Source organism: Macrotis lagotis, chromosome 3 (assembly GCF_037893015.1).
Source record: "Macrotis lagotis isolate mMagLag1 chromosome 3, bilby.v1.9.chrom.fasta, whole genome shotgun sequence".
Lineage (NCBI taxonomy): Eukaryota > Metazoa > Chordata > Mammalia > Peramelemorphia > Peramelidae > Macrotis > Macrotis lagotis.
This window is the reverse complement of record NC_133660.1, coordinates 102,242,822-102,269,882: the sequence shown is the minus strand read 5'-3', so window position 1 is coordinate 102,269,882 and position 27,061 is coordinate 102,242,822. Positions and strand designations below refer to the sequence as shown.

General features: G+C 34.3%; 1 protein-coding gene across 1 annotated transcript in view; it reads right to left on the bottom strand.

Moving 5' to 3' along the window:
* Positions 1 to 23,835, bottom strand: part of FSTL5 (follistatin like 5) — a 1,020,077-nt gene extending 996,242 nt beyond the window's left edge. Inside the window, exon 1 of the mRNA XM_074227423.1 lies at positions 23,750 to 23,835. The gene's annotated coding sequence lies outside the window, so the exon portion shown is untranslated. The remainder of the gene's footprint in view (positions 1 to 23,749) is intronic.
* Between the last annotated feature and the right edge of the window lie 3,226 nt (positions 23,836 to 27,061).

Below are 27,061 nucleotides of genomic sequence, written 5' to 3'. Positions count from 1 at the left end.
TCTGCCTAGTATTAAAGGATGCAAGTTATTACTACACTTATGAATAAATATCATAATACCTAAAAGAAGCAGTAAAAACACTGTTTTAATAAAAACTGGTAAAATAAATTCATAAATTATTTTCAAATAGAATAAGACACACAGAAGAGAAGAGAATAGAAGAAAAGAGAAAGAAAAGTTTCACCTGTTTGAAGAGCAGTGAGGATCAACTTAAAAATTATCATTCAATCAGTAAATCAATGTCCTTATTAAATGTAAATTAGTACAGTGATGAGAAAGCAAATTTTTGTTGCACAGATGTTCTTGAATAGACAGATGATATCAAATCAAGTCAAGTAAATAAGCATATATTAAGTACTTACTGTTTGACAGATTTTAGGATGAGTATTGGAGATAAAAAGAAACACAAAATATGGTCCCAGGCAACTTTACACATCTGATATAAATTCTAAGCAATCTCAGAGGAAAAGCACTAGCATTGAGAAGTTACAGAAAATACCCCCTTTTGGCTTCTTCCTTCGTTTGAACATGTCCTATGATCTTATTGATTTGGAAAATACTCATTGAGAAAACTTTGTCTTTATACAGACTTGCAAGTTATCCTTTTGACATGAATTTTTCTCTTTAATGTACTTTCCAATCCTTTTTTGTTTGTTTGTACTCACTCTTCCTCATAGGCACTGAATGTATGGATAAGAGAGTGTGAATTAAATATATGTTTGGTGAAACATATTATTATTTATATGTTTTAGTATATGAATATATTATTTATTTTGTCTTATTAACAAGTATATTACTATTTTTCAGGTCTAAAATTATCATTAGGTAGCTAGGTGGAGTTGAGTTATGGACCTGGAGTGAGGAAAACTCACCTTCCTGAGTTCAAATCTGACCTTTGACACTTAGAAGCAATGGAACACTGGGCAAATCATTTATTGTGTCAGTTTCCTTATTAATAAAATGAGCTGCTGAGGGAAATAGCAAATCACTTCAGTATCTTTCCCAAGTAAACCAAAATATGACAGAAATGTCAGAACAATGAAAGTCATCATTTAAGTAGTTGTGCAGATAGAAATACATAATTAAGATTTCAAAAGATAGTTATGAGAATGAGTAGTGTATTTTCCATCCAGGGGATTGCCTCTAAGACCCTAAGAGATTTTTATAGAGCCACGTGGCAGTGTTTTTACAGACTTGCTAGTTTGAGAGCACATTGGAGAAGATTGAATAGGTATCGACATAACCCTGAGAGAAATGATATATTGCATTACATTGTATAGACATTCAACCAATGATGTTAAACATATACATGGAGAGCAGTATATATATATATATATATATATATATATAGTCACAGAGGTAGAAGATGAAAAGTTGTTTATAGAGTACAGTAAGAAGCTAGAGAATATTCAACACATTTAACAGGAATAATCAGAAATGAGTTAGAAATAAAAGGGTGAAACCCAATTGTAAAGGCTTTCTAAATAACCCCAGAGAATTGGAAAGCATGATATTTCTGCCTAGAACTTTAGAGAGCCTGAAGGTCCTTGAATAGAAGAATGATATGGATAGGCCTGTACTTGAACAATATTCTTTTGGCAACTGGGAGGAAGCCTAATTAGAGAGTAGAGAGATTGAGAGTAAATAGAGAGACTAATTAGGAGGCTGATGCAATAGTATAGACTGGAAACAATAAGGGTCAAAATAAAAGTGACTCTGTGCACAGAAAGACTGGGGAAGAGTGAAGATAGATAATGGAGATAGAATTTGACAGTAGATTGAATATAAGGAATGACGGAGAATGAAAAGTTAAAAATAATTGTGATGATGTGAACATGTACAACTGTGAAGATGATGGTAACCAGACAGGAAATCAAATGGTCCAACTGCAATCAGATGATTTAGAATTAAAATCCAATAGAAAACAAAAAAAGTTATTCTTGCATGAAACCTATAAATTCTCAATGTTAGAGTCAAAGAACTTTGAAAATAAATATTGGCCTGGACTACTAGAAGATGAAGTAAATGTGATTATTAAACCAAAACACTGTCCATTAATTTAGGATGTGAAATATTCAAGTTTTACCACTAGTGAGAAAGGAATATATTTTTCATGCTCATTATAGGGAATTAATGCCAACCCCTTCCTCAAACAGAAAAAAAAGAATATACTGTAGTCACAGAAATATAAATGAGAGACAAGTAGTTTTCCAAATTGTTATGCCTATGAGCATTTAATGATAAAAAAGTCATATGACTTCTTAAGATTTGTGGGATCTGAAGACAAAATACAAACTATACAGAATATGGAAGTAGACATATAAATTGTATATTTCCATGTGCTTGACAAACTCATTCAACTTTGCATTTAAAGTTCTTTCACAATTTGACTCAAACTTACTTTTCCTGGTTTATTCACATTTATTTCTTTCCATTTTGTCTGTCTTCTAAGTCACATGCTTCTCCCTACACCTTGCATTCTGTAAATTCTTTCCATGTCTTTGTGCAGTTTTTATCTCATTCCTGAAATACAGACCCTCCTCTTCTCTTCATTTAAAAAACCCTAAGCTTCTAGAAAATGTCAATGTATATTCCACTGCTTATAAGAATCTTTTCCTGATTGCTTCTATTTCTGAATCAATAACTAAAAGAAGCATAATGTTAAGGACTAGAGTGGGGGAGTATAAAAGGGGGAAAATTGTTTTTGCCTTCAAGTAATTCACATTGTAAAAATAATTTTCCAAGTGTTTGAAATTCATCTCTGAAGACACTGCTCACTTAAAGACATTCATATTTGGATCATTGGTAAACCAATAAATAACATCAGCATTATTATATGGAATAAAGTATTGATTACAACTTGAAATTGCCAGCATATCAGTTTAAAGCTTATCTGCTACAAATTGTTCTCATGAAAAAATGTGCACAGAATCTATTTCATATGGACAGATATATTTAGTTCCAAAGTTTTCATCATGTAAAAAGGAAAAAAAAATTCTACTTAGTGCTAGGTACTGTGAGACTTGGACAGCTATTGTGAAAATATGAGTTGACATTCATATTAAAATATGAGATTCCTTATCAAGAGCATCACTGTTTAACATTTGATGCCCAAGAGAGAAAGCTTTCATTCCAATCCATAAGTTGCTACCCACAATCCCTATGATATCAAAAAGAAATTTGAAAGTATAAACATAAAGAAAATTGGAGAGATTATCCTAGTATCAGAGCTTTTATATTGCATTTCTAAAGCTACAGAAACATAGCAAAGCAAACATTCAGTGTAAATTGCCTGAAATTGTCACCTATTTCAAAATTATAAGATAGAGAAACATTTCTCTTGTCTGGACACAAATAACTAAAAACAACTCATTATTGTACAGTATTGTCTGAGGACAGAGGATCCAAGCCCTTTGAGAAGGGATGGAAAGGTGGAGCTTTGTTCAACAGAACAAAGAATTTTCAGTAGGGAGAACAGTTAAGTCACACCTTACCCCAGAAAAAATCTACATGGGTAGTCAATCTGCTCCAGTGTCAATATGATTGGTGGTGGTCACTTTTACATTTGGAGAAGTTGTTTTGTCTAAAAGTTTGATTTTGAGCATGTCTAATCAGTTGGTCAACATTTATTGAGTTTGTGTGTTTGGCACTTGAGGGAAGAAATAAAAGAAAGAATTGTTTCCTATATGGGGCAGTATCAGATATATAACCATTGTTAAAAATCCAGAATCCCAGAATGTCAGAGCATAAGAAGATCCTTAAAAAGCATCTCATCCAATCTGCTAATAAATTAACAGAGAAAACTGTCATTCAGAGAGGTTAATCTGCCCAAAGATGCAGTGTTTCATTATTTTCAAATAAATAAATGAAACAAAATTAAAAAAAAAAAAACCTTATTAGGTTGTTAAAAGTTGTCTTTATTTTCTGCAATTACATGAAAAGGAAAACATATAGGATATATTTGTATTGCTTTCTTGGACTCCCCCTACTGATTTTAAGCAGTTATAAACCTCACTGAGATGTTCAGCAAAACATATATAATTAATGATGTGTCCAGTCCTGTTCTAGCCGTTTTCACAGCTGGTCACACAGCAGTACCGCAGTCATTCTCAATTAAGCCATAGCACTTGCCCATAGACAGAGAAACAAAATGAAGGACAGACAGGCTTTTGGCTTCCCCCAAACCTCAAGAAAAATGGGCAAAACAGGCCATTTTGCCAAAGAGGGAAATACAAAGAAATGTTTAGTTAGGGAATTTCTATGCTTTCTTAAAACAACAACAACATGCTTCACAATTATGAAGCTAGGGACATTTAGGAAGCATTTGTTAATAAGCCCTTTTCTCCTCTATAAAATTTTGTATCCTACTTAATTAAAGTTTTCAAATACACACACACACACACACACACACAGACATAGATATGCACAAGAAAATATTTAATGAATCAAAATGGCCCCATTTCCCCAAGTTTTTTCAAGCTATTCTTTCTATTTTAATCCAATCAGCTGTGTTAAATGCATAAAGGTTACATATAAGGGAATAATATTAGTGGATTCTAATTAACACTTTTTCTTTTTTCTTTTCTTTTCCCTTAAGCCCTTCTATGATGTCATCCTCTCTGGGAAAGGAGGGCATTTAAATGACTGCACTAACACAACCAGTTTTTCAAGCCTGTGAACAAAACAAAAAAGCAGTCAGTTTGTTCTTGTTGCTGTTGTTCAGTTTTCTTTTCCTTCCTTTCTCTATTAAAGCCTGAGCATCTGGGATAAATGAATTTGATGATACAAAAAGATGTCAATTTATCAAATTGAGAGTATAAAAGATAGAGATTTGTAAGCACTAAAATTTTAGAGAAAATAAAAGCAGTTCACACTTGAAGTTGTCCAGAATTTTAAACTATTCAAATGCACAACATAATCTACACAGACCACTAGTTTCATTTCAAAAATTGCTTTTTTTAAGTTTAAATGCATGCATGTATAGCACTAGTTAAAATGTTTAAACAATACAAGTGATTGGATCTTTAAGACTTCAGTTATTAAGTCATTGGGATGAAAAATTTAGATTTCCACAGATCACATGGAAAGAAGGAATTGTTGCCTTGTATCAGTAACTTCCCCTCAGTAAAAAAAACAAACCAAGAGGGTCTTTGTTGTTTTATGCTATCTGGTGGATTCAAACACTTACATTTTTGTCAAAATGCCATTTTACTAGATATAACTTGAAACAGCAATTCCTTTAGTTAAGGCTGCTTTGCCTAGATAAACTTGCCAATGTTAGCTATTACTGTTATCAACAGTCAAATAGTAAAGAAAAATGATGAACTGTGAGAGCAGAAGCATTTAGCCAATGTGAATTTCTATAAGCAAATCTACAAATCAAGGTTACACTTAAATGTTGCATGGCAATTCATATCATGTAATCCAGGAGGAAAATGCTAAGTTAATTAATTCAAATGTGAATGTATATGGACTTCAAATAGCTTTCAAACAACTTTTTATAGTAGTGAATAAATTAGAAAAAAAAGAGATGTTTTTCAGTGTGATTATACTTCCCCCAATAAACAAAACTTAGACCTAAAATTCATTATGTGTAACTGATCTTTCAGAAAAATTGTATAATATAGACCTTGTTGTTTATGAAAGTTAATATTTCACTCAGAATGCCCCTAAATTGTGAAAAGGGATTTTTACTAAATTCCCAAAACATGGAATAAACTATTTTATTGTGCAAAATAATAAAAGAAAACAATCAATCTAGAAAGAAAAAAAAAATATTTTAGGACTTTATTTTTCCTATCTGGAAGCAGAACTATAATTGCATTGGAATGAGGTGTATACACTGAGGAAATTTACCCTATCAGTACATATAAGAGCCTGCTTTGAAATTTGTCATTTTTAGGAAGTTGTATGAGGCACTGAGAGATTAAGTGACTTGCCTAGGTTTACATGGATGGGCTGGGTCAAAGGCAAGAGTAGAATGCAAAATAGATGCTCTGTGTGTTGAGAATGAATATAAACAATTCACAAGACCAATGTTCAGTTTTAGTGTTACCCATCTCTAATGTCTGAATTTAGCAATCAATTTTCCTCTCCATTACAAACATATGTATATCAATGAGATGTCAATACTTAAGTATGTGAAATTTATTGCTAAGAACTTTTCTAGGAAAAATCAGCTTAATCAAATGTTTTTAATTGTTAAATTATGCTATGAAAAAACCATAACCCTAATCAGATGCCATAATGCATGAAAATGGTCACTTTAATTTTTTAAACTGTAGAATTTTTCTTCCAAAAAAAGGAAATGAATAAATTATTCCTCAGAACTCTCACTTTTGTCTTTCGAGAAAAAGAATTTCCTGCAAGTCTTAGCTAATGTCCCACTCTCTATAATGCCAGTGTCTTCTTGTTGAAATTGTTTCCATTTTAGCCTGCTCATATCTGGTTTATACATAGTTGCTTACATGTTATCTCCTTCATTCAATATTGAGCTCCTCCTACTTCCTTGATGGCTTTGGAATTTTTGCTTTACTTTGGTTTTTGGTTTTTGGTTTGATTTGGGTTTTTTTGTCTTTCTTTGGCACAGTGTCTGGGATCTAGTAGGCACTCAGTAAATTTCCTTGAATTTATTTGCCATAACTGTATTTCCATTTCCTAGATCACATGAATTCAGCTTAATAAATGTTTCATGTAAAGATTTTTTTCATCGTCCAATTCAATTGGAACAGGTTTTCATCATCCAACTCAGTTGGAATAGATTGGAGGAGATTCAGATCCAAATCTCGCCTAAGAGTCTTACATGCTAGATAAACATGAACTTTATTCCTAATCTATAAAATGTATATTAAAATAATCTCTACAGTATCTACCTTATACAGTGTGTTGTGTAATGGGGGAGAAGGGAGGTCTAAGACATGGTCCCTGCCTTTAAAAATTTATTGCTTTGACCATCATTTTTACCTTATCCCTATTCCGCTCTTCCTAGAATTTCTTTCTGATGATCTATCATCAAAAATAAATACTCTATTCTGGATTGCTTATTTATCCCCAAAACTAATTCCTCTATCATAGGTTAGAATTACAACACAGTAGTTGTGGACTTAGAACTCATCTTAGAAACCGTCTAGTCCTATTTCCTTCCTCTCATAAACTACTTTTCCTTTGGGACATCTAGGTGGCCTTGGAGTCAGGAAGATGGGAGTTTAATCTAGCCTCAGACATTTGGTACTTATTGTGTGACCTTGTGCAAGTCACTTAACCCTGATTGCTTCACATCCAGGACTATTTCCAATCGTCCTAATTCATTTCTGGCCACTGGATCCAGATGACTATAGAGGAGAAAGTGAGACTGATGACAGCACAGCCCCACCTCACTCAAATCCAATTCATGTGCTTGTCATGGTATCACCTTCCCTGATGTCATGCCTTCTTCCAAAATGAGGGGCAAACATCATCATATGAATCTAAAATAATCAACAATGTCCAGTAATCTTTGGGCAGCTAGGTGGCACAGTGGAGAGAACACTGACCTTGAAGTCAGAAGGACCAGAGTTCCATTCTGGTCTCAGACATTTACTAACTGTGGAGACTCTGGGCAAGTCACTTGCATCCAGGGACATCTCCAGTTGTCCTGATTCACATCTGGCCATTGGCCTTACATAATTCTAGAGTAGAAAATGAAGCTTATGACTTACCACAGTATCCCCTTACTCAAATCCAATTAATGTGCTTGTCATGGCATCACCTCCCTGATGTCATGTTCTTCTTCAAAAGTTATTATTTTTCTCTAGTTACACAGCTTCAAAATGGGTTAGTTATATTTAACTCATGTCATTTATTCATACCTTATATTCAGGGATCAACAAATCCTGTCAATTTTATTTTGGGGAGAGTTTATCCCTAATTTCCACTTTCTCTACTCCATTCTTTCACATTTCATATCTATAATCCTATAAGAACTTCTTTCTTGTCTGGTCCTTTTCATTTTCCATTGACTCTTCTTAATCTACTCTGTTAAGCATAGTGAAATATATGGTCAGTATCTGACCAATGAGTAACCTTTTCTTTGCATAGATACCTATGACTCTATTGCTCATCCAAAATTTGTCCTTCATTTCAAAGAAGATCATGACATTAGGGAGGTGATACCATGACAAGTACTTGAATTGGATTTGAGTGAGGGGCTGCTGTGCTAAGTCACCAGTCCCACTTTCTTCTCCAGAGCCATCTCAGTTGGGTCCAGTGACCAGATACAAATCAGGATGACAGAACATGGCCCTGGATGGGAGGTAAACAGGGTTAAGTAACTTGCCCAAGGTCACACAATTAGTAAGGGTCAAGGGTCTGAAGCTAGATTCAAACTCCTGTCATCCTGATTCCAAGGCCAGTTCTCTATCCACTGAGCCATTTAGCTGTTCTTGACCAATGAAGTCTTCCTTCAACTCAGATAGCTCTGGTTTTGCTTAATGATGCCCAGCTTCTACCCCCAAACTTGATATGTCCCATGCCATGTTGCAATTTCACTTGTACTATCACTTTTTGTCTGCTTCTCTTTTGTCTTTTTCCATTTCACTGTAAACTGCTTGAAGACATGGGTTATCTTAACAACTTGGACATGAATCTCATGTCCTCTGCACAATAATTGTAATTAATAACAATGTTCTTTCTATCTATCTATCTAGTGGAAGTTAAGATATAAACAAAAACAGTAAAGAATGAGAAATGGAATATTTCTAAATACTAAATTATATATGTGTACATGGATAGTTTAATATTCTTCACATACAGAATTTATATATATATATATATATATATATCTGCATGTAAATGTGTATACATGTGTATACTATATGGAGGTATATGTGTGTGTATATGTATCCCCTACTATAACTGCTGTCAGATTATTTTAAGGACGTAGGTCTTTGAAGACTGAAGAATGCAAAGAAAAGTTCATAGAGGGTAGGATTTGAGTTGGATCTATAAGGGTGTTTAGGATTTCACCAGGCAAAGGAGAATTGATCTGACTTTCCAGGGAAGAAAAGCATAAAGAAAAGACTGAAAGAGGAAATCTGGATTTTTTGGCATAAAGTCAGAAATAACAGATATATTTTTAAAAGAATAGAGGCCTAACTTTTAAGTTAACTTTAGACTTAAGTCAATCTCTCTAGGCTTTGGTTTCTTCATCAATAAAATGAGGCAAGAGGATAAGATGATCTCTTAGGTTCCTTTCATCTGTAAATAGCTATAATTCTTATTGTATAAATGGTCATGAGTAAAGTGAGAACAAAAACCAAGTTAATTAATAATGAAATCAAGTTGCATCAATAGACAGGAGACCATGACTAATGAATTATTTTTGAAGAGGGCTGTTATGATAAAAAGATATACATAAATATGCATCTTATTTTACTCTACTTAAAAGAATATGTTAATTTGATGGGGGGTAGAGCCAAGATGGGGGCAGGAGAAGAGCTTCTCCTAGGTGTTCTGTCATAATATTTCAAAAAAACCTTAAAATTATGACTCTAACTAAATTTTCAAGAGACAGAACCCATAGAAAGATCCAGTGAGGCAATTCCCCATACTAAGGTAACCTGGAAAATAGTTGAAAGGCTCCATTCCAAGGGGTTAGAGTGACAGCCCACCAGAGTAAAGAAACTTCAGCCTCTCATAGGCAACCTCAGGGTGCCTGGGAGCCATGACTCACAGCAGGGGAATTTCCCGATTTACACCCTGGGGAGCATCAAGTACAACTTGGAGGATCAGTGGGGGGGGGGGGAACCTCTGCCAGAGCAAGCATGTAGAGCCCATGTCCTTAGGGAGGTTGCTGCAGTCAGAGAGGTTAGTGCAGCAGTAGGGCCAACCCAGATCTAGGAAATGTAAGCAGGAGTGGAGCCAGCAGGCAGGAGCCTCCAAGCAACTGAGCACTGAGTGCTCAACACACTGAAGGTAGGGGAGACTTCCGAGGTTTGTCCTCTGTACCTGCAACAGGACTGTGGGGCTCTGACCACAGACCACCTGATTTCAGTCTAGGCCCCCATAGAACAGAGGCCCCTCCCTCACCTCAGCCCCATGACAGAGGGGTGTGCTTGTGGTCATTCACAGACCAGGAAGGCAGTCAAAGCTTCACACAGGGAGATCCTTGGTGGGGGGGGGGCATGTCCCAATGATCCTCAAAAGTTCAGGAAGTACCCCAAAACTAGTCACAGCCTGGAGAAATGAGTAAACAGAGAAAAAGGAGGAACACCACTGAGAAATACATTGTCTATGAAGGATCAAAATACTTAATCTGAAGATGAGGAAGTACAAGCTCCTACATCTAAAGACTCCAAGAAAAACAGAAGTTGGGCTCAGGCCATGACAGAGCTCGAAAAAGATTTTGAAATTCAAGCAAAGGAGATAGAAGAAAAATTGGGAAAAGAAATGAGAGAGATGCAGGAAAAAGCATGAGGAAAAAAGTCAGCAGCTTAGTCAAGGAGATCCAAAAAAATACTAAAGAAAATAACCAGCATAGGTCAAATGGATAAAACAGTTCAAGAAGTTATTAAGGAGAAGAATGCTTTCAAAGCAAAAGCAGAATTGGCCAGATGGAAAAGGAGATAAGAAACCTCTCTGAGGAAAACAAATCCCTCAGATGTAGATAACAAATTTTGAGACTTTGTAACTAGGGAAAGTAGCATATGAGAGGAAGGAAATTGGACTAGATGAACACTAAGATAAATTCTAATTTCATGATTCTAATGTTTTTTATAAATCTAATCTATGAGAAAGAATATAGAAAGAATAGAGCATATAGTGATTGGTGATAGCAGACCATCAGAAGGAAATTCTATGAAGCCAGAAGCTCATGAGTATAAATTTGGGAGTGATAACAGTATAAATGGCTGAATCTAAAAAAAAAAAAAGTGAAAACTCTGGGAGAGAAAGAGGGTTTAGGAAAATAACAGAAGCCTAAAGACTGATCTTAAAATGTTTTCTATATTTGGAGGGATGGAAGAAGTGCAAAATGAATAAGAAAATGTTGACTTTTTATAACTATATTTGGAAAGTTTATATTAAGTTTTCTTTTGTGGGATCTACAATTGTTCAATCTACAATAAAAGAAAGTGAGCTAGAGCCCCAATGAAAATTTATTAAAAGGACCAGACCCCCATCAATGAATGGAACCTTTCTTCTTATTATTATCTGAGATACCCCCTGTTGTCAGACCTTAGTTTTACAGAGTTTGATACTCAGAAGTTATGGAAAAGATACTGTAAAAATATGACCTCATTGGTTGATAGATCTATAGCTTGACCTTCCAGGAGAATCTTGGCTTAATGTTTACAGACAATAATCAGTAGATGTCCAAAGATGATGAGAGCTGATGATCATCCTCTGGCCCCATGTTGAGCAAAAGAGTTACAGCTAACTTTAACAATGAAAAGGAAGAATTATTCATTGGTCAGGTACTATTGCTCAAGTGTCCATAGGTCTGTTTCCCAAACAGAATAATGCCATAGGAGTAACAATGAAAAATAGCTAGGGAAATTTCTATATCATTAGGTCATCTTTGTAACTTTGGGCAGAAAGGGTGGAGGTCCTTTAGCTAGCTTCCTGTGGTTAAAAATGTGAGCATCATAATAAGTAGTGACTATAGCTAAATAATTGATACACAAGTATAATACTAAGAATTGCTCTTTGGATTCTTATTAATATTAATACTGATTGGAATAAAATTAATTCATTCCTCACAGTTTCTAATTATCGTCCATGAATCAGAGTTTTCTAGATACTAACATCAGGAGTTAATTCTATAGAAGGGAGCTCAGAGGTCATTTAGTCAATTCTTTCATTTAAAGATGGATAAATTCTGATCTAGAAAGGTGAATGACTTCCCCAAAATAACACAGTCAGTCACTTAACTAATATTAGGAAACTCCTGAAATGTATCACATGCTTTGCTGTAATAGATGGCAAAGGTAGATTTTGAGGATTTGAATACATGATCTAAAACCCCACAACAATCCTATTTCTACTGAGCTATTATTTTCCTCTAGATTGATATTTCAAAATGTTATCATCAATCAATAATCTAAAAATCCAAAAATGACTTGGAGAAGCTTATATAAATCTAAACCCAGCCTTAGAAGTTCATCACAATCATTAGAATATGAAGAGTGACAGAAACCAGCCAATGTACTGTTTTCTTCAAAAGAAGTAATAGAAAAAAATCATGGAAGCACAAACTGTTAAAAATGCTAGGTTCCATTTCTGTTATACTTTTCCATCTATTTCTTGCTTACATATAAGCGGACAAGATGGAGCAAATGGCACACTGAACATGGAATTAAGAAGCTATGTTCTACCCTTGAGCAGTTGATTGGTACAATAGATAATGTACCATTACTCAAGTAAGGAAGACTCATCTTCCTAAGTTAAAAGCTGGTTTCAGACAAGTAGTACCTGTGTGATGTTGGGCAAGTCACTTAACTCTGGTTGCTTCTGTTCTTCATCTGTAAATACAGTTGGAGGAGGAAATGGCAACATCAGCTCTTCCTTTGCATTCATCTTTGTGTTTCTGAAAACTTTGTACATGGATACTCCCAGTGGACTAAGGAACTACCAGCAGAAGCGGTGGGAACTATGCAAACGAATCTTCCTAAGATTATTTAAATGGAAGCAATTCTGCTTCATGACATAGTGCCCAAGTTTCACAGGCATATAGAATAAGGACAGCAGACCTTTAGTTAGGTAGTAAGTCTAATACCTCCTCTCCCATACTTTTTTTTAGAGCCTCCCAAACACTGAGCTAACTCTGGCAATGAGAGTGTCAACCTCATTGTGTGTACGTCCCTGGAAAGGACACTGCCAAGATAAGTGAGCTTGTTCACAGTATTCAAAACTTCTGCATTTGCTGTAATCAGTGGTTCCACATATGGATAGTATGGTGCTGGCTGATGGAGCACCTGTGTTTTCTTGGTATTGATTGTTAGACCAAAATTAGCACAAGCAGCAGAGAATTAATCCATACTTTGTTGCAACTCAGCTTCAGAAGCTGCATGGAGGGCACAGTCATCTGCAAACAGAAGATCATGCACCAACACTCCCTCCACTTGGGTTTTGGCTTGTAGTCTTTTTAAGTTGAATAATTTGACATCAGTAAAGTAATTCACTTTGATGCCATGTTCATTCTCAGTGAAAACATTTGATAACATGGTTGAAAGCATCATGCTAAAAAGTATGGGAGCAAGGATTCCTCCTTGTTTCACTCCATTGGTGACCCTAATTAAGTGAATAAATGCTACCAATGTAATCAATTGTAACTCTAAATCCTAAAGAAGATAATAATTGAAATTTTTAGTGCTTCCAGGTTTTCACAGCATTTGACACATATGATCTTATTTAACTATCAAAATAGCCCTATTTGATGGGAAATTTGGGTATGATCTCCATTTTACAAATGAAGAAAGAAGATCAGAGATTTTAAGCAACTTTCCCATAAAGCAGTGAATCAAAGATTTGAAGTTGGAGATAATTTTAGATATAATCTAGTATGAACTCTACAATTAGCAAATAAATGAGGGGGAATACCTTCTCTTGGAAATACCAATCTCCCCCTGCATCTGGAACCATTGCCAATTTTCCTGACCTATGTCTTGCCACTGGACTCTGATGACTCTGGAGGAAAGAGTAAAGTTGATGACTTTGCACATCTCTGACTCATTTAAATCCAATTCACTTACAAGACAAGACATCAAGATCAAAGGAAAAACAACAACAACCTGATTCTTTTGTAAAGGTAAAGTAGGCCATCTTTTGCTTCAGTTTTTACTTCATTTTAACTACTGATTGAGTGAATGAAATCTGGGAAAGACCTAGATTAAAAAAGCCAAGGTCTCTGCCTGAATCTGGGGCTATCACTAGTCATCCTGATCTATATCGTGCCCTGGACTATGCTGTCTCTTAGGGAGAGAGTAGGGTTGATGACTTTGCACAACTCTGCCTCACTAAAATCAATTAACTCACAAATCAAGACATCACCCTCCTGACGTCATTGGTTCTCTTCAAGAAGAAGGATGAACAAAGAAAAAGCAAACGAGGATCAGAGAAGTTAAATAACTTGTTATCAAAATGCAGCTATTAAAGTATAGCAGTATTTAGATCCAGGCCTCTACTGACTCCAAATGCAACAAACTTTATACTTTACCACATTTCCCTTTCTTGTACACACACCTATTATTATGTTTTATTAATTTCCATATAAGGTGCTTTGATTCTTATAGTTTTAAATTTTCTGATATATAGTAATACTGAATTTAAAGAGTACATATTCATAATTAATGGTGAAGAGGCAATAAATTTAATTGTCAAACTTTTTCCAAATTAGTAAAACTGGAATATTTCATTAGAACATATAACTATAAGGGAAAACAAATAGTCAGAGATAGACATTTTCAAAGAGCATATATACTAGTACTGGAGACGCACATAGGAAGGTTGTAATAGCTTAAACACAAAGTCATGATTTGAGGTGGCAGGAGAAAGACTAGAAGAAAAATTATTTCCTAACAGCAGTCTAACAATTACTCAGTAGGAAGTGCTAAAGTCAGGGTGTAGCGGTCCCAAAGATATCAAGAGTAGAATACTAAATAGGTGAACATATAGAACCAGAAATTGCAAAAACAGAAGGCAAAAAGCATATATTTTGATAATATTAAAAATTATAACTAAGGCAGCAATTAGTGAGTATAATGAGCTCTAAATGTAAGATTTAAATGTGTTGTTTTAGTTAAGGATCAATTGGGGGTTAAGGTATCTACTAATCCAAACATTGTAACTGACTATAAACTCCATGTGCATGGGGACTATATTACATTTCTCTCTGTATTATTTATCATGCATAATATAATATCTTGCACATAGGGGCATAGAAAGTGGGTTTTTTTTAGTATTTAGTTAATGAATTAACAAACAGTATTATAGTACTAAAAACATCTGTTCCTAGCATCTTTGGGACATTATCACTAAGACAAGCAAAAAAAAAAATCTGCTATACTTTTAACAATGGCAATTTTAGCATATGCTTGCTACTATTTCATGTCTCCATGAATGATCTTTTTTCTTAAGTCCTCTTCTCTTTCCTCTTTCTGTCCCAGTGGTCTGTAGTATAAGCAGAATGTGGAGGCTATTTCTGTTTCTGTTCAATTTGAATCTAATACTTTACCACGACCCCCCAGGCTTCATTTGACTCCAAGCTAAAATAACACTTTCTACAGGAAAATTTGCTAGCTCCCCTTTAATCCCAGTGCCTTTAAACCACCCCTCACCCAGATTTATCCTTCATATTATTTTTCGGTGCATAGTTGTTCGAATGTTTTCTCCCTCTCTGGACCATAAAATTCTTGAGAATAGGAACTATTGTCGACATATGTAAGCCCTTAACAAATGTTTGACCAATTTACCCCCTTCTCTTTTCTAAATTTCCTTAGAAGGTTATGTCTTAATTTCCAGTGCTATGTTATCCCAATCCTCCTAATTACCTACCCTTGACCTTTTTAAATAAAGGATAAATTTCAAGCTGCTACTCCAATCACAAATCTTAATCAGACAAGTCTCAAGGAGGTTTCTTGTATTCTAGTTGTTAGTGCTCTCCCCTCCCCAAAGTTGTTTTATATTTATGTGGTAAATATACTTGAAGTAATTTTATCTGTGTACAGGCTTTTTTCCTCAATAGAAAGAAAGTTCCTTCAGACAAGAGCTGTTCTGTTTGTTGGTTTGTATCACCAATATATCACATGTATTTATCACACAGTGGGTGCTTAAAATATGCTTCTTGGTCTGGATTATTAATGAAAGGTTTTGTTTTCATATCCCTAATGTCTAAATATAGATAGTCTTCCATTTGTGAAACCATTTTTTTTCTTTTCTACTGTATGGCACTCATTCATACACCTATAATAAACACATTTTTCATGTAAAGTCTAATTAAAAACTTGCTACCATATCAGCTAGAAAAAACAAACAAAAAATCCTGAATGAATCTCAGTTCGTTTAAGTTTACTACACCTCAAAGATATCATATGATAGATTCCAAATCCTTATAAAAAAAACTACATCACTGTAAAATTTCTCAGTGGGGCAGAGAGAAATCTCTTGTGCTCTGCCCCACTTTAAAATGTTTTTTCAATATAATTGATTGTAGTCACAGCTGCATCAAAAGTATTTCACTGGTAAGTGAATATTAAGAAATATGATGCAATTGAAGTTTTTAATTGCTAAGTATTATAGTGATGAAAGTTTCCAAATTTCTATTTGTCTAATTTTCTTTTAAAATTGTTTCAATTGACAAAATTGAGAGGGTCATAAACCTAACAAATCTTTCATCTATCCATTTATATATATACTCTTATTATAATAGGCAAACCAATCATAGTAATTGACTCAGCTTTTCCCAGAAGAAATTTTCTATATTAACATTTCTGTATTAACATTCCATTTATAACATAACAAATATGAACTAACATAGAACTGAAGGCTATTTTTCATTTATTGACTTAATAAATATATTTCAAAATAAAAATGCTCTTATAGAAAAGCTAAAGTCTTGGACTTGTGCTTCAGAACGTTGTCCTAATATATTCTAGGACTTCTGAAGTACTTTATTATACATGGATTCTTTTTCAAGGTCTTACTAAAAAGCTCTGCTGGGCACCAAATTCAAATGCAAATAAATGGTGAACTTCAACCCACTTCAGGCAATAAGTATTAGCTTACCAGCCAAGATTCATATTTAACCCTTTCTAATCAGTTGACTACACCTACAATTTCCAAATATGAAAATGACTAAATAAAATATCACTTTAGCTACAAAGAAGCCAACCTTATAAGCACCATATTACATGATGCAGTCCCAGCAGCAGTTTTTTTCAAATACTTTTAAGAGAGTAATGACTTTATAATAAATAATAATTTTGTAGTGTTTTAAAAGCATAGTGTATTTACATTACAACAACCTGTGATATAATCTGTTTCAGGTTTATTATCCTCACTTTTCAAGTGAGGAAATTGAGGTTCAGTAAGATAAATTGTCTTATGCAATTGGTTTTTGACAAGCTCAACTTTAGGATCAGCACTCATTCCATTATGCCATTCTGCTCCTCTATTATTAGTTGTTTAGATATAATGACTTGGTGGACTCATTCACATTAAGCTAGGGGAGTACCAAGGGGAAACTTGCAAACAAGTATAATTCCCGGAGGTGAAATTTGGTAAGAAATTTAATTGGATGTCTAAATTATACTGTACAGGACTGCCTGGATACAAGAAAACAAAATTCTAGTTCAGTTCAATAATTGTCATCTTTTTATCAGATACACAAGACAATAAAAAAGCTGTGAAAGTTTCATGTAATCTGTTGAACTCTATTGTGATTGAGGTAAAAGTAGTTACTAGCAATCCACTAGCTGTTTCCCAATAAAATTATGAATAAGCTACATTAATATAGCACTTTAAAGTTCACAAAGTACTTTCCTTAAGAACAGTCCCATAAGTTAGCTAGTATAAATGTTATCTACATTGGAAAAAATGAAGACACTGAATTTAAGAAGTAATGGCCTATTTTATGAAAATGAATTGTTAAAGGCAGGAATCAAATCCTTGCCTTATGATTCTGGATATAGATAACTAAATCTCTCTATGCATTTAAACTCTCTATCCCACATATCACAAATACTCTTCCTCTTTTACCATTGTTTCAAATAGTCTTTCCATTCCTTTCATATGCAACTCAGACAAGCATCTTTTTTTGCAAGCATCTTTTTCTGTTACCCACAGCTGATAGCTCCCTTTCTTCTAAACAACTTTGTATCTAACCATATTGAATAAATTTGTGTTAACTTTATATTAATTTATATTGATGATATCTTATATGCCTTGTTCTTTTCAGGTGTTTTTGAGACATGTCCAACTCTTTGTGAGTCCATTTGTAATTTTCTTGGCAAAAAAACCTGAAGCAATTTGCCGTTTCCTTCTCCAGTTCATTTTATAGATAAGAAAACCAAGTTAAATGAATTGTGGAGTGTAACACAGCTAGAAAATATCAAAGGACAGATTTGAATTCAGATCTTTCTAGCTCTAGGTTTAGTGTTCTATCCATCATGCCTCCTAGTTACTCCTGATATATACATAGATAATAGATATTTTATGTGTGGGTGTTTATATGTATATGTGAATGTGTATGACTTCCTACCCAGACCAGTAGGGATAGTTTCATTCATTGTACTTATATCACCACTGTCCCACATAGAGTCTAGAATATAATAAACCTTTAATCAATATCTATTGATGTATTATACCAAACAACCTCTCAAAAGGAAGAGAGGTGTCCTGCCCAATCACATATTTTGGGCAGTCTAAAGATTAGTGTAGATCAATAATTCCTAGAGAGAAATCAAATATATATGCCCCATGGTTCAAGACAAAGCCTTCATTTGGGCTATCATTTAGTGGTGCAAATTGTCTGCTTAATATGTTTAATGAAGATAGCCCTAACTTACTTATATTTAAAAGATTCAATTCACTTTAATCAAATCAGCATGTATTAAGCATCTGCTGTGTATGTGTAGGGACCTGTGATTAAATTATCTTCTTGAAGAGTAAGAGAGATAAATAGATAGATAGATAGATAGATAGATAGATAGATAGATAGATAGATAGATAGATATAGAGAGAGAGACAGAGACAGAGACAGAGACAGAGACAGAGACAGAGACAGATTACTTATATTTGGTTCAGATAATTAGCATTGGGAACCTGGAGTCAATGATCCAACCTTCTAAGTATAATTTTGATATTATGAACTCTTGAATAGTGTTTACCATACTGCAATATGACACTGGAATAAACAGAATAAACAGAAACACTAACAGGAAAATAATCTCTTAATTGTCTTCTGCAAGGAAGAATTGAAAGTAAAAATCAATGGACTAAAATAGAGATGCTTTCCAGACTTTCTAGAGTGCACTTGAAATTCGTAGACTAACTCTATTATGAAACGGTTAAGATATAGAAGAACATTATTTGTATTGACATGAAAATGATTACATGAAACAACTGAGAGTTAGAGAAATACTTAATTCAATAGCAGAAGCTCCATTAAGTTAATATTAATTATTTGTCTTTAAATAAAAAGCAAGAAGTTAAAAATTGAAAAAAGTTAAAATTGCTATTATGCATGACTCACAATGTTAACAAAAGGTAAATTCAACACACACAATGCTATGATTTATGATATCCTTTCTAGTTTGGAAGAACTTTTTTACCCAACAATAATTCACTGAGTACCTAGCATACACAGTACCTATAAACTTTAATGGGGATGCAAAAAAGAAATTTAAAATCTCATGAGGATTATAGTATAGTTAGAATGTGGTTAATTAGAAAAGAGATATATATTCCTCCCTCCCTCGCCCTCTCTGTTTCTGTCTGTCTCTGACTCTGTCTTCTCTCTCTTTCTCTCTCTCTCTCTCTCTCTCTCTCTCTCTCTCTCTCTCTCTCTCCCATATTTTTGATTACTAGAATAATAGAATTTTGGGGATCAAATGAATAATTTCTTGATTATATACAAGTGAGATATCAATTTTCTGTATTGTTCATTTTTATATATATATCATATATATATATGTACATAAATAAATTTAATTCTGTTCTTCCCCCTCTGATATTTAGTATATTTCTCTTCTGCCCCCCCATTGAAATGAAATCATATTTAGTCAACAAGTTTTATTGCTAATCTCAGTAAAACACAATTGGGAAGGTGAATGTGTTAATTTTAATAACGCAATAGACCATCTCTGATGTGTGCATTATCCACTCTTCTAGATTATATATTACTCTTATTCCCTCCATTGCATAGATATTCAATAAATTCCTCCATAAAACAATGTGAAGAAAAACCTTCAATGTTTGTGCCAATGATTAGTTATTGCATTCTACCATGATTTAGATTGATATGGAATGCATGTTTTGGTGAATTTATTTTATGAAACACTATAAGAGTTGATATATTAAATACATAAACTCTTTAATTTTAATGATATTAACCTATTAGACACCAAGATTTTATAAAGCTCAAAGGGACCAATTCACTTGCTAGGGAATAACAGACAACTGGAAAATAAGAGGAGTCCAAAGGGATATCACTTCACACCTCTGTTTGATTAATACCCAAGGGTCACTAAAAGTGTTGAATCACAGGTAATTAAGGCTGCTTGGTAAAATGAGAACCAAAGACTTTGGTTCTACTGTGGAATCAACAATTGTCAGAGTTTGCTGTTAATAATGTATATGTCTTTAGAATTTTGCCAATCAATGAAATATGTTTAAGTTATCTTTTTCTTGTGTGATTGAAATAAGGAAGAATACAGGGGAGTTATGCTGCAACTCATGAACCCACTTAAATAATTGAACAATATGCTAATATAGTGATCCAAATTTATAAAAATATTTAGTTAAAAAGTTTTGATTTATTTCATATTTAATAATCACAGTAAATGACAAAAACCTCACACTCATGTATAAATCCTGGGTTTACAAAGACCTTTCTTTACAGGAGCCATGTTAGATACTACATTGGGTGCTGAATTTTGTATTTCAGCCATGGATCAAGAAATTAAAAGGAATTTAATGGCTAACAATATCAAACCCTTCATTCTGGTGATAGGAAAACTCATTGACCAAAAGGATTTGAATGATGCCAATTCCAACAGTTTTTAAGAAATCTAATTCTAATAAATATGACAAAAAGAATTCAACATGAAATCAACACTAAAGATTTTTTATATCATCTTTACAATAAGAAGCTAAAACTTTCACAAATTGTCAAATATTCAAAGAAAGCATGCATGACTATTTCTAAGAAAAATAATCTAGAAAGAAAATTTAGTTTCAAATTTTCCATTGTCTCACAAGAGTCAGGACTAAAACTGACAAAAAGCTGGGGCAGATCAGAATTATTTTGGAAAATAGACATTGCATTTAAACCAAAGTTTTCTCCATATTTCTGCCTTATTAATGAAACAAATTCCTTTAATATATCAATTCATCAAATACAATTCAATAATCCTTTATTAAGAAGTTACTCTGTGGAAAACTTTCAAGTGCTTTCGGAGATGCCTAGTTCAAACATCATGAAACTCCTGCCCTCATGGATCCTTTGGTCTAGTAGGATATGAAAAGAATTCTGTATTAATGAAAAAAGAATCTTGGAATTTTAAACCCACAATTTCTAATTCCAATGGAAACATATTTCTTAAAAGAAAAATCTTAGTATGATTAAAGTAGACTATCATTCTTCCTACTAAAAGCCACAAGGAAGTCATGATGTGCAACAACATTTAAATATCATTTGGATTTCCAGAACTGGATACTTTACATTTTATATTAATGAGGTAATTTTCCCTCCATTCAATTGTGAATTTGAACATGGGGAAACAAGCCTAAACCCTTCCTTTGTGGATTAAATGGTAAAACAGTAAAATTCACCTAATTAGTGAATATGAAAATATTTAGAAATAATAAATTTGTGAATGTATTTTAGTCTCAATTACATCAACTCTAGTGACATTGTTGGGTTTTAATTTCATAAGCAATAAATTGTGACAGTATTGAACTTTGACTAAAGATTTTGAGACTTTAACATGCAAGCATATATGTGATTATGCAAAATGAGATTAAAGATTCTCTACTTAAACAAAGCTATCAAATTACTTAAACTCAGTTATGTTATTTGATGATTTATATCCCCAAACAAATTTTTTATGTCAAAAATCACATTGCAAAGTGATTTAAAGTTACAAATAAGCACAAGGAATTTCTCAAGTTTCAAAGTTTTATAGAGAGTACTTCATCATGAATGCTTACATGTTTTAAAATGAGTTTTAAAAATCTTAATGTTTAAAAAAAGAGGAATTCCCTTTGCTTGCAATATAAACCTCCAGATCTAGCCATCTTTTCTCCCTCTCATAATTGTGGTTAAATGATGCCAACAACAGCAACCACTTTAATACAAAGCAGTTTGCATACTTTAATTATAATCAGTTAAATGTTAGTATTTTAACAAAACTTTATGGAAATGCATACACATTATGTACATAAACCTATTTAGCTCATGTATCATTCTAATTCCATATAATCTCAAAGAACTTCAGCACAGATAGTTGTCTGTGCAGTTAACAAGAGGAAAAAAATAATTATTTAAAAAAACTAAGGTTAGAGTCACATATCTATCTAAACAAAAAAAAATAAATCAGTCTTCAAAGATGTGCATAAGTCATCATATTTTTACTTTAAACTTGAATATTTCTGAAATATTAAGAAAAGCAAGCATGAACAAGGACTGAACAGGCATCTTACACTTATGCATTTCATACAACACACACACACACACACACACACACACACACACAAAATACTCACAAACAAATAAATGTTATCTGAAGACCAAAAAGCAGAATTTTTATCACTAATCTTGTTATAGTTTAAATTTAAGGTCTTTGTTTACTTGGTTGCTTTACCCCTGTATTATTTCCAATCATTATCCATAGTTCATCTGATGTAATTGCATTATAGATAGGTAATGGATAGATCTGAGTTCTATTCCTGATGCAAACCCATCTTCCCATCCAAATAAAGCCATGCATAGTATTAGGAAATAGAGGGCTCTGGTTTAATTCTGCCCTTACACTAGCTCTTGCTATTAGATGAAACTGCCTGTTCAGTGTTTTTCCCCTCATAGAAATCCACTCTATAGATACTCAGAACACACTGCCAAGTTACAAAAGGAACACATTTTCCATAGCAAATCCCCTAAGTGGAGATAAGCTCTGTATTGAGCATGCAAAAGGTTAAACACTGCTGAAATAGCGAGACATTTTTTTCAGCCCACGCTTCCTAGTTCCATTCAATTACCAGCAGCAGCAGTGACTATAATACAAGCTAATACAGTATTATTAAATCAGAACTCCCCATTTACATTTTGTACTAGCCAGGGGGAAGGCCTGACATTCACCAGTCAATAGCAGAACAAACAACCCCTAACTCTCAAACCCATATTGACCTTGGAGTAGGGAGTCCTCAAGAGGTTGTTTCCCAAGTTTTTTTTTTTATTTGGATTTACAGCACACCTATAAGCACCCAGTCAAGTATATGAGATATTCTCCCCTGTTCCTTAGCTTTAAAGCCTTTCAAGTGCTCACTTGCACTTTCAAGATAGATCCTATAGATCCCAGAGCTAATATTTATTAGCAGAAACTTGCTCGTTGAACATAAATAACATTTTAAGGTGACATTTCTTTAGAACAACTTGTTGGTTGATTCATTTAATGCCTTTTGCTAACATTTCCTTCATTGCTTACCCAAGGCAGTGCCTGTCTCATGTGCTATGGTGGAAGTGGTGTTTGACAAATATTTTCATTTAAAAAGCAAGAGGAAACATGATGATACTAACTTTACAAATGCAGAAAGCCTTGAACTTCTCAGCTTTCATTGTTTGATTAATGTCACTAGATCCTCTTACAACAGCAAAAATAATAATGCTGCTGCAGATAATAATGATGATCCCTAAATACTGTCCTCCCCAAATACTCCCTCTGCAATCATCCAAGACTAAGACTTATAGTTCACAACTTTATAGTTGTTTTTTTAAGTGTATGTTCTGGCTGTCCTCCCCATTTAATATAGTAATTTGCATTAAAATAGGTTTACTTACCTAAAATTAACAGTAATAAAAGTCTTCAAGGAAATTTTTTGTTGTTGTCGTCGCACCTAATTGTCGTGCATATATAAATACAATTTAAAAAGAAAAAAAGCAACGGACCCGTATCTGCTGGGGGGGGGGGGGGAAGAGATTAAAGCAGTTTGGTCGAAAACTATAGAAATTCCCAATGAAGCTCCTGAACAGCCGTTCAGGTGATGAACTGAGAAGTCTCCCAGGTCCGATACAATTTTCTGCCTTATGAAGTTGATCGGGATGTGCCAGGGAGATAGGTTCCTCAAGGTGCAAGGAGGGCGTTGTCTCTGGGGCTCAGGAGCACCAGGAAGGTAGTGCGTCCAGTGGTTCAGCACCAGCGGCTCCGCGGACAGCACCAGCTCCTCTCACCTCCAGTTTGTCTCAGTCACTGAACCAAGCTGCTTCTCCCCCCTTGCGTCCTAGAGCCGCTGCCACTCAACCCTGGAGTGTCACGCCTCCTCCATCTGACGTATCCAATTTGCATACCAGCCCCCTAGAGGTGGGAGCCCCTGACTTGACTGAGGCGCACTTTGGGTCAGCAGCTGCCAGTGGCAGCCGCAGAAGCCATCTCCGGGCTTAGGGTGTGTGTGGATCCCTCTGGACTCTGTGTCCCACTAGCATTCAACCCTGCCCAAGTGGAATGTGTTCTGGGCAGGAGCCATTTCTGCCAACGAAGGCTGCTGCTTCTTTCCACCCTGATGATCTCTGCGAGCAAAGCACCAGCTCAAAGAGCTTCAATGTTTGCATCCACAAGGAGGGAACTAGAGGGGTTCCGTTCCAATCAAATTCCTGCTCTTTGTCTCACTCTGTTCTTTGCAACCTTAGTCTCTGTGTCCTCCCCCTCCCCTTTTCCTTTATCTCTTTTAAAGGAAAAAAAAAATCTGAAAAAGGAAATATTTCCATCTCCCTCCCTGTTCCTTCCCTCTGAGTGGTTGCTCTGCTTAAAGAGTTTCACTGCCGCAGAACTCTGCCTCCTGGATAGGAAGTGGTTTAAGGGCTACGAGAATGAAAGAAAAAAAAAATATTACTAAAGTTTAACAACACATGCGAAACATAATGGTATACAGTCAGGAAATTATTGCTTAAGGAAAAGTGCAAGGTCTACTCTTTTCCACTCCCCTCCCCCTTTGAATTCTGAGGTCGGTCGTTTTCCCTTGGGATCTAGATTTTATTTGATCTGAGTTCTGTTACCTCCTTAACCTCATAATGATGTTAAGGTTAAAATAGAAAAATAGGTTTTGTTTGCTTGTTGGTTTTAAGGGAATTTACATATTTCAGCTTAAAAAAAACAAAAAAAACCTTTAAAACACACCAAAACCAACAACAGCAATAAAAATTATATCCTGTTTCTAATGACCTCAAAAATAATTGAGCTTCCTCCTCTGGAGTCCTGAAGGCTATATGGCATTGCTTTCTTAAAGAATGGTGCAGGAAAATGTTTTTCATAAACCAAATAAAATGGTATATGAAGTAATCGGTATAGATATTATTTTTGTCACAGTCTTGAGTTATGAGATGACCACATCAGGAAATAAATACATCAAACTAAACTTCATAGATTACCTTGACCTTATTAGTAACTCCCATGAATGGAAAAGACCACCATCTACCATAAAAAATACTTCTAAAATTTTCTAAGAGCAGTTATTGTTGTGATATTGTGTGATAAGAATAGTGGGTATATTTCTAGCTATGTCCTATTCCTAAGGACTTTAATTTGATTCTCACAACGGCTCTTGTAAGCAGTGTTGTAACTATTTCACAGGTGAGCAAACTGAAACTCATTTAAATTAAGGTTAAATTACAGGATTGTGGCTAGCAAATATATGAGGAAAGTTTTTCATCCAGGATTTCATAATTTCAAGGCCAGTGCTTTCCACCTGTGAAAGCACTTCACTACACTTCTCTCCACAAAAAAAAAAAGCCATTTCAATTTTTTAGAACCTTGAATTACTCATCTCAAAAATTAAATTGTCTTCAATTTCCTCCCAAGTACAATTTCTAACATTTGAAGATTACTAATATTCATTTAAGAATAAGGTTGTAGAAACTTTCCAAAGCAAATAATCATGAAATTTTTTTCATCTGCAAACAACTTTTAGTAATTTTGCAACAAACAGACATTTTCTAATACATCCATTTATGCCCATGTGAGGGATAGGGACTGGGATAAGAAATGAACTTAATATAATTCATATCAGAATATCCTTCAAGCAAGAAAAATCAGAAGGTTTTCTATAATTTATAGTTAGGAGAATCATAAGATTACAGATTTATAACAAGAAGGATGTTAAAGTCTTAGATCATTGTACTGATAGGCTAAGTAACTTAAATAAATACAGGGACTGTCACACAGTTAATAAGTGTCTGAGGTAGGACTCAAATTCAGATCTTCCTGACATTGCATTAAGAATGCTTTCAACTACACTAAGAGGTCCTATGTGTCAAAGGCAGAAATTTAATCCAGGTCTTTCTGACTCTGAGGTCAACTTTTCATAAGAGTTATTCTTTAAGCACTGTTAAACTGAACCTGTGGGGTTGTGTGGAGTGTGTCTACAACAAGGAGTGGAAATTTTTTGGTTTTAATGCTAGTTCTGTCAATTTCTAACCATTTGATTGGACAAATCATATGACAGAGGTGGGGGAGAGAGAGAGAGAGAGAGAGAGAGAGAGAGAGAGAGAGAGAGAGAGAGAGAGAGAGATCAATTACTTGCATGTTATATTCTTCATCCACCATATTACCTTGCTGTCTATGTCTAAGGTGAGAAAGTAAATGATAACTTCTTTAGTTGGCTGTATAGAAACATTGGGCTAGACCTAGGACTATAAGAGAAATTAATTGTGACCTGTTCTAGATAATAATGAATTTACTTACTCACATATTAGAAGGGGGGGGGGAATCAAGAGAAAAGAGATGGAAACATAATGATTTAGACTTTCTCCAGTGTCCATTTGCCAACTCTGAAAGGAAATAAGATGCTGAGGGTGGGGCATTTAGAGAACTGTGTTTCCCAGGTGTCCAGTTACTTATGCGGCATAAATTAGGCCAACCAAGAAATAGTCCTAAGAAAAACTAGCAAAATGGTATATAACCCCATTTCTTCTTGAATTCCAAATACCGATGTTACTCATTACCCCACTAACATTTACTGCCTTGCTAAATAGGAATCAGAATTGCATCATTTTTGAAAGGATCTCTCCTATCTCTTATTAATACAATATCGATCCTTTTCAAATCTCACTATCTGACTATAGAAATATTTGTCTTGAGTCACAATCTTTTGTCTTTGT